The sequence below is a fragment of the Suncus etruscus genome, chromosome 3, assembly GCF_024139225.1.
Source record: "Suncus etruscus isolate mSunEtr1 chromosome 3, mSunEtr1.pri.cur, whole genome shotgun sequence".
NCBI lineage: Eukaryota > Metazoa > Chordata > Mammalia > Eulipotyphla > Soricidae > Suncus > Suncus etruscus.
Genome location: NC_064850.1, coordinates 61,619,218 through 61,628,481, shown reverse-complemented (window position 1 = coordinate 61,628,481; position 9,264 = coordinate 61,619,218). Strand labels below are relative to the sequence as shown.

The 9,264-nt window shown below is 42.3% G+C and overlaps 1 pseudogene; it reads right to left on the bottom strand.

Moving 5' to 3' along the window:
* Positions 1-5,518: 5,518 nt before the first annotated feature.
* Positions 5,519-7,012, bottom strand: LOC126004333 (F-box only protein 10-like; annotated as a pseudogene).
* Positions 7,013-9,264: the final 2,252 nt, after the last annotated feature.

The following is a 9,264-nucleotide window of genomic DNA, read 5'->3' as shown; positions in this document are numbered from 1 at the left end:
CATAATTTTATTTCAAAACATGAATTCTACTTCTCTAAGACTCAGATCAAAGTAGTGTTCTTAGAAAGTGGAGATATTAAAATAAGTAAAAAAAAAAAAAAAAAAAAAAAAACAGAGTAAGAAACATGCTTTGAGTCAGAAATAACCGGCTTTACATTTTCTCTTTTTTGGGGTGGGGGTGGGGAGGTATATTGGGTAGTGCTCAAAGCTTATGGCCCTATGCTCTGGTACTCAGGAGGGAGCCATATCACTTAGGCAAATTACCCTAACCCTTAATCCTGCTGAGCCTCAACAATTCTACAGTAGGCATCATAATTCACAGTCTGAAAACTGGAGGATCCTAGCCTGGTGATAGATTACAAGGTTTTTTTTTAATTATATATAATTTTGATTTTGACCATATTGGCTGACAAGTTTTTTTTTTTTTAAGGCACTTTATTCCTATGAGTCTGATCATCCATAGGAGAAGATCCCTTGAAATGTGGCTTCAAAGTGGGTGATCAAGTTATTGAAAGCCTCAGATTCAATCACTTATACTGGACCGTTAGCTTCAGTAATGTATGATTGACTTGGCAAAGCAAATAGTGCAATAAAAGAACATGTTAACAGAGGAGCTGCAACCTGCAAAGAATGATGAATACAAGAAGCAAGATTAAAAGTTTTTTTTCCTTGGAGGGAGGGTCTTGGGGCCACATTCACTGATCCTCATGTGTTACTCCTAACTCTGCACTCATGAATCACTCCTGACTGTGTTATATGGAATGCAGAGGATCAAATTTGGGTAGGCAGTGTGCAATGCAAGTGTCTTACCCATTACATTCTATTGTACTACCTATCCAGCCCCAAGATTAAAGCTTTTGCAGTGTTTATTAAAAAAAAAAAAGACACTGCATTAGATGAGTCACATCACCAAAATATACACTGTAAATGACAAAGAAAATCCATTTATTTTCATAATGGAAACCATTAACATGACATTGAAACTAACCCAGCTTCATTTGCTTCCATTCCATAGCCACAAAGCATCATTCTTATTATTAATATGTCCTTCTTACTAACGTACTTCCAGAAGCTAGCATCACTGATGACAGGCACAAAATGTATAGTCTCTGGAAATTAATAAATTGACCTTTTAAATGAAAGAAAATGTTTATTGTTATGGATGTTGTTGATTTAGTTGACATGAGCCAGAATTAAAGACCTAATAAAATGTGTAGACATGGCAAAAAAATGCTTTGCTTTCCACACAGGGGATCTTATTCCAAGGTAAGAACACCCTCAAATGACTGATTCCCTAAGAAACCCTGTCTACCTGCCTCCACTGACAATATCTTTCATGTCAGCCATGAAAATGCAGTCAAAATGATTCTGCTGATGATTTCGGGTTCTGAAAAGATCAAACAGTAGCTGTCATTTTCTTTCTTACATTAGAATATGAAGAATCTAAAAAATAATATAAGCAATCTCACTGGGTTCCATACATCAAGTGTCAACAGCCAAGGATGAAAACTCTTAGTCTCATCTTAGACTCTGACAGTATCTCACCTAGAAAATAACATCATTGAGGCTAACAAGCCTTTATCTTAAGTGCCAACATAGATATCTTCATGGTATACTAATCTACATGCTTTATAAAATTTTGTTATGAAAACAAAGGCAGAATCTAACCTTTCCACTCTGGTCCTGATACAGATGTTACTGATAACACACAGTGTGTTAGTGTCTTTTAAATGAAAATGGAGTCTACAGCCTTAAATATACTCATATCAATATTATCAAACATAAAGTAAGTGCCTCCCAACTATTTTAAATTTTAAAAAATACAGAGAAATTCACAGTTTACTTCTGGATTGAAAATAGTGTCTCAAAACATGAACCAATTGGTTTCTCAAAGCTTCTTGGCAAGAAAACATATGAGCCAAAAGGCATGTAAAACTTGGAGGTACAAAAATAAGTCCTAATTTTTCTCAGAAATCTACTAAGTGAAAACATATATTCTATTAAGAAAAGAGAGAGACACTCCCCTCCCCATCTTACTCTGAAAAAGGAAGATGTGTGAAATATCACAGTCCCCAGAGAACAATATTTGACTCACAATAAACTACATGGTTTCACACATTTGTTTTACTACCATCCAAATAAATGCAGAAATACACATTTATTTTTTTTTTTTGCTCAGCAAAGAGTTTCTAAGCTACTATGGGATTTCAGAATCTTGAACCATGGAGCTAGCTCACAGGGTTGGAGGGCATGCTTGCCTGTGAAGGCTGGAAGTTCAAGCCAGCACTGAATCTCTGTCCACCAAATAGTGCCAGGTGTGACTGAGAAAAAGAAAAAAGAAAGAAGAGATTCAAAAATATACCACCCAAATGAAATCTTGTTGTTGCTGTTGTTGTTTGAGAGGGTATATAAGAGGATTGGGCCACATCTAGCAGTGCTCAATGCTCACTCCTGGCTTTGCACTCAGGAATTACTCCTATGGTGCTAAAGATCCAAACTGAATTGGCAGCACGCAAGGCAAGTACCCAAATTAATATTCTGGCCCAGCAAGATTTTCTTGATTATTTGTCATAGACTATCATAGAAGCATGCTATCTTCTGCTCTTGGGAGCAATTTTATTCATTTGCTTGTTTTGGTACCACACCAGCACCATGCTTTGGGCTTTACCAGGATCTGCACTCAGGAATCATTTCTAATAATGTCAAGGGACTATATATGATTCTGAAGATTAAGCCCAGGTGAGCAGCATGTAATGCATGTTCCCTACCCAGTAACTATCTTTCTAACCCCACTATAGTTCATTTCTTTTTCAATCTCATCTTAGAAATTTCTCAAATATTTAAAAATACAATGAGTGAGTGTATTATCTAATTGTGTTAGTTTTCTTTTTAGTAGGTATACTGAGTGGTACTCAGGGCTTGCTCCTGGCTCTATCTTCTGGTGGAAATAGAAGATGATATGGGGTGCCAAGGATCAAACCTAGATTGGCCACCTACAAGGCAAGAGTCCTGCCCATATTCCAAGATCTCTGGCCTAGCTTAAATACATATTTACTAAAAGAGTGCTAATGCATTTAGAGGTAAAAGACAGAAATTGCAGTTTCATTCCATCCATGAGTCCAATTCATTGCACTGAAGAGAGAGGATTAAAAAAAAAAACAATGTTTTTATCTTCGGGAGCTTGATGCATTCATATTATGTCACATCAAAAGCTTGTGCCATAAATATTCCTCTGAGCCCCACTAGAAGTCATCCCTGAGCACAGAGACAGGAATAAGCCAGGAGCACTGCTGAATGGGGCAAAAAAACAAACAAAACAACAACAAAAAAGGCCTGTACTTGGTGTTTGTTTGGTTTTGAGGTTTTGGAGGGATACCCCAGCTATTCTCAGGCTGGCTTTAGCTGACTCCGCACTCAGAAATAACTCCTGGCAGACTAGGTAACCATATTAGGTGCCAGGAATCTAACATAGGTTGGCTATGTGCAAAGCATGTGTCCTAATCACTGTGCTATTGTTCTAGATCCAGACTTGTGTCTGACAGCACAGAAAGCACTGGCCAAGCTGTGCTGTAGTTAATGATGAAATGTAGGACTCTCTGTCCTCCTGGGTCTCAGGAGAAAGTTTGCTTAACACAGAACACTGTTGTGAGAAAAGACAAAGAAAACACAATTGAAGAAAGAAAAAGAAAACAAAACTGAAGCTAGAGAGATAGTACAAGAGGTAGGGCACTTATCTTGCATGCAGTGCGACTGACTGGTTCAGTCCCTGGTGCTGTGACTATACCCTGAACATTCACCAACAATCCCTGGATACAAAGCCAAGAGTAAGCCCTGAGCACCACCAGATATGCCCCCCCCCCACACACACACAAAGAAAAGAAAGTCAGAACCACAATTCAAGCAAATTATCTTCCCAAGTCCTATTTTAGCCAAACCAATGATAAGCATCTTTTATTTAATGGACTTCCGTTCACAACTATCTGAGAGAACTTCTAATGCTCACTCACCTACCAAAGGGAAGAATGTGTCCTTCAGATGCCACTCTCGGTCCTTACCTTGCAGTTTGGCCCCAAACAAGCAGCAGGGCCTCTCAGAATCTTGCCTCTGGGTCTTTATCCTCATAAAGGCAGATTCATTGTCCCCTGTGGGTTTGGGCCCCAGTACAAGAACAGGAGCTCTAGGGTCCTTGAACAGCAAAACACAAACCTCTGGGATAAAGAGGGAAGAAAATGAAGACAGAGACAGAAAGAGGGAAAGGAAGAAATCATAAAGAATTATGGGGAGGGGGAAAACAAAAATCAATGGAAGTCTTCAGAGAAGGCAAGAGAAAGACAGCTCTGAGACTGACCTACATCTCCTTCAACTTCTGAGTACCTCTGATTCAGCCAAATATTTTATCTGAGTTTTCTTCCCCCCCTTAAGGTATTGATTCCTGCAACTTTGGTTGTTGTGACTCATCTTTCCTTCCTCTTTGAGGCCTCTCTCCCTTCCTTACCTTCGTCCCACGCAGCACCCCACCTTGGAATAGCTGGTTTCTTCCTTCTGCCTGCACCCTTCTTTCACTCTTTAGTACAGAGGTGCTTAGTGCCATGGTCCACGAGGCGAGTTTATCATAATATATCTTGTTCTCATTTATCTTTGAGAGGGGAGCTTTTAGGCTCTTTTATTTGACAAAGCATTTCCTTTCCAAATCTACTTACATTTAGTCAGAATCAGAAGCATCCAAGCAACAGATTCCAGCCTCAGTGTCCACAGCAGCAACAGGCAGTAAGAAGTTTTTCCTTCACTTTGCTGATTAGTCTTCCTGGTGTTCATGTTGCTAGCATTTAAAAGGAAAAAAAAGGATCTTCTATCTAAAGTCCCACATATGTATGTTATACATATGTATATATATATATATGTGTGTGTGTGTGTGTGTGTGTGTATGTATATATATGTATAACCCTAACCCTGCAGGGTAGCTGGTGTGGCTCATCCTCCTGAGCCTGGGAGGTTCTGTGAGGGGCGCCATCCTGGGCAACTTCTGCACCTCTGTCTAGAAATGGGGGAACCATATTCTCCTCAAAGAATCCAGACTTCAGCCTCTGTGCACAGCTAATGGGTGTGGCAGTCTCAGAGAGGCACAGGAAAGTCAGGAAAAGGGGGTACATGGGACATAAGTGCAGATGTTCCTGGGAAGAGTCAGCTGTGGATGGGCCTGACCTCCAGGTCCCTTCTCCTTGCCAATTCGTCCCAAGAGCTTGGACAAAGCCACCACCTTTGGCTCCGTTTTCTCCTTGGAAACCATCCCTGCTAGGTCCCAACTGCTGAAAACTGTGGGGCAGAAAGGTGTGTTTAGGGGGTGATGTTCCAAGTTCTCTGGGTAGATAGAAAACCTGTTTTTGTGAGAGGCTGAGGAGAGAACAGTGGGGACCCAGCATCTTCACAAGCACCATTTCTTCGGCCACACGGCTTCCACGCCTTAGTCATGAGCACCCTGAGAGCAATGTGTCAGAGGTCACACTGAAGGGTTTTCTCTTCACAAAATGGTGCAGAAGATGCTGCAGTTGCTGTGGTAATCGCCTTCCACACGGGCTGAGATTCGGGTTGCCATGGCCATCATCTTCTATACACTGTGGGCTGCTGAGGGCCCATGGAGGATGTTCTCCAGGTTGGGCCATGCTGGGGGATTCACAAGACGCCACATGTCATATTTTTTTTCTTGAAGACCAAGAACTTGTTCTACATGATGTAGTTCCGATTATTTGCGAACTGCTGAAAAATGGTCTTGTTATTCTTGTTCTGGAAGATGAGCCTGGACACAGCCCGCATAGCAATGCCATAGGCCTGGAACGAGTGGATCCAGTTCTTGATCACGTTGGTGTCAGACTTGGGCAGTAGCTGCAGCCTTGGTTGTCAATAATGTTGGTTTCTATGACCACAGTGTTGTCGCCCTTGGTGATGACACCATGACCACAGTTGTCATAGATGCCATTGCCCAGGAGCTCCACCTTGCACTGAGCCTCTACCTGGACCCCACTCTGCTTATTGCAGGAGATGCTGTTGTTGGCCATTCGGGTAAACTGGCTGCTCTGTGCCACGGTGATTCCTTGGTCCCCATTGGCATGGATTACGTTGGTGACCACATGTAGTGCCTCGCTGCTCTGCACATACAGTCTGGAGGCCCCGTTGTGGCTGATGCTATTGGACTCTACAAACACCATAGTGACAAGTGAGAGCAACAGGTCATCATCCTTCAACTCTGTGTCCCAGAGGATATTATCCCATCCTTCTGATGGGCCCCGTGGCCTCCTGGAAGCTCATCCTTCTGGCTGAATACGGCCACTTCGTACAGGCCATTGTAGCTGACATGGTTGCTGGTGACATGGGGCAGGCTGTAGGATATTATTCATACCCCACAGCCCTTGTGGTGTAGATGGTTTTCCCTCGATCAGCCCATTGCCCTGGTCACCCATGACCATTCCATCCAAGTAGCCAAAGAAGATGAGGTTGCTGCAGAGCATGGGCATGCCACCATGGTGGATGTCCACCCATCCCCACTATTTGTCCTGGATGACATTCTCTGTGATGAGGCCTTTGCCATTCTCATTTATCACTATTCCAGCTGCATGGCTTTTGAAAATGTGGTTCTCACTCACAACTGGGTTCCCATGGTACAGGATACAAAACAAGGCCTCCTTTTTTGAGAAGATCTGGTTGTTCCTGATGATGCCTTTCTCATTGCCAAGGATGACTATGCCAGAGAGCAGGCCATGGTAGATCTGATTACACAAGATGAATGGGTTGGACTTCTTTCAAATGTCCAAGCCAGCCTCGGCATTGTGATAGATGTTGCCAGCGATTAGGCCTCTGCCTTCCAAGCATAGAAAGATGCCCGAAGGCCAGATCGTTTCTGAGCATACTGATCTTGCTATTGTGGATGCAGCACATTGCCCTCCATCTTAGCATGGCCATAGGAGCATATAAACACACCACCCTTTTCATCCCAGAAGAAGCACTTGCAGATGATATATATATATATGCATAAATATATATATGTATATATGCATAAATATATATAATGATTTATAACATTGGCCTGTCCCAGGCTCAAAACCCCAATAAGGCCTTGTAATAATGGTGTTTCTTCTCAGAATGAACTTCTCCTCCTGATTACCTGAGCCAGCTACTTCCTCTCTAACAAATCTCCTTGCAAACTGTTTTCCTCACATTCCTGCTAAACCAGCAGGTGACCAGACAATCAAAGCCAATGAGAAAATAAGCAAAGGGGCACAGAGATAGACAGCATTTGCCTTGCAGGTGGCAACAAGACTTCTCCTTGTTCAAATCCTTGACACACATATGCTCCCCTTATCACCTACGGTCACTCCTGAGCAGAGGGCCAAAATTGAGCCTTCCTAGCTGTAGTTCAAACTCCATCTCCAAAAAAAAAAAAAAAAAAAGGATTGTAAAAATTATGTTTGATCTACTTTTCTATATCTTGTGACCAAAATAACAATGATGGTGATGAAGATTATAATGGAGGCGATAATGATATGATTTCACAAACTTTTAACTAAAATATTTGTACAAAACTATAACTTGATCAATTTATAGCACCTTTCTATTCAATATAAAGAATCAGTGGTCAGTATCAACAAGGTTCTCTATAAGAGACTTCCAGAAAAATGTTTCTAGGGTTAAGAACTCCCAGGAAGAAAGGAACATTTTTATTTCCACATATAGAAGTTGTAGGTATCAGGCACTTTTCTTCTGATGGGAGCTGGAGAGACTAAAACAGGGTAAGGAGCTTCTAGCACACAGCTGACTCCTGACGTAACAGATGACCCCCGAGGAATTCCAGGAGTGATCCCTGAGTACAGAACAAGGAGTAGACCTTGATTCTAGGCAAAATAAACTGACATTTAAAAACTCTTCTATTGACAAATGACTTTTACTTGTCCTTCAAAGTGCTGTGTGGAAACCAGGTTCTAGGAGTCCCGTCACAGTGGATGAAGCCATCTCTCCAAATCTTTCACCCTCTGGCCCCCCACAAGGTCTCCTTCCTGCTGCCAGGACTGTGCAGGGTGCATGGATCTGCCAGGCCTGCCCCTTCTAGGACCCTTGATCCCCATGGGATATGACTCAGTCTCGATGAGCAGCTCAGTTCTGCAGGTTCGTCGGGATCTTTGGCCCTGAGAGTGAGCTTCACGCACTGGGCCTTTTCGGGCTTAGTCTATGAAGACTAAGTCCAGCTTTTGGCCTCAGTCCAGTGCTCTGTCGTGTGGGTGCCTGCACCTGCTAAGCAGCAGACTGTGCCTGCAAGCAGGCTGGAGTGGGCATAAATTCACAGCCAGAACCTTCCAGGGACCCTGAAGACCTGCAGGATTTCCAGGTCCTGCTCTCTGCTTCCCAGCATTGTCATCAAAGCTCTGACACCCCTCACTCTCACTGTTCATCCTCTGCTTCTTTCCTTCTCCTCCAAGAGTGAGGGTGGAAGAGATTTGCTTTTTCACAATTCCACGCCCCCAAAACCTGAACACAGAAGCCCAGTTCAGACTGTAGATGCTGCTAACTATTCTCTCAATCCTGCCTTGACTGTGCTGAGAATTTGGGCTTGGTATTTAGTATGATTCTGGAGGGTTTTTAAAAATATCTTTATTTAAACACCTTGATTACAAACATGATTGTGGTTGGATTTCAGTCATGTAAAGAACATTCCCTTCACCAATGTCCCAAATCTCCCTCCTCCCCACTACACCTCTGCCTGTACTCTAGACAGGCTTTCTACGTCCCTCATTCATTTTCATTGTTAGGATAGTTCTCAATGTAGTTATTTCTCTAACTACACTCATCACTGTGGTGAGCTTCATGAAGTGAGCTGAAATTTCCAGCCTGGAGGTTCTTTTTTAAGGTAGTGAAATGCTCAAACATTTTTTTTTCCATACATACATCCAGGAAGGTGTATTTGCTTTATTCCCTGTTTGCTAAGGGAACGTTTCCTAGGAGTGCTGCTTTCTACTGGGAGAAACCTGTGCTCTGCCAAGTCTTCCAACCCAGACCCTGAATCTGTATTATAAATTGTTCCTGTTGCTCTTAATAAACAAACGACTTGCTACTGGAATCCCTCTCCTTTATCCAGCAAACATTATCTCAGCAAACCCCAATCTGTCTCACCTATTTTTTTCCTATCTCTTCCATAACCTCATCTCCATCAAATGCATATACTGTCCTCTAGCTTCATCTTAGCCAACTTTGTGTCTTTTCAAGTATCTCTACTCATAC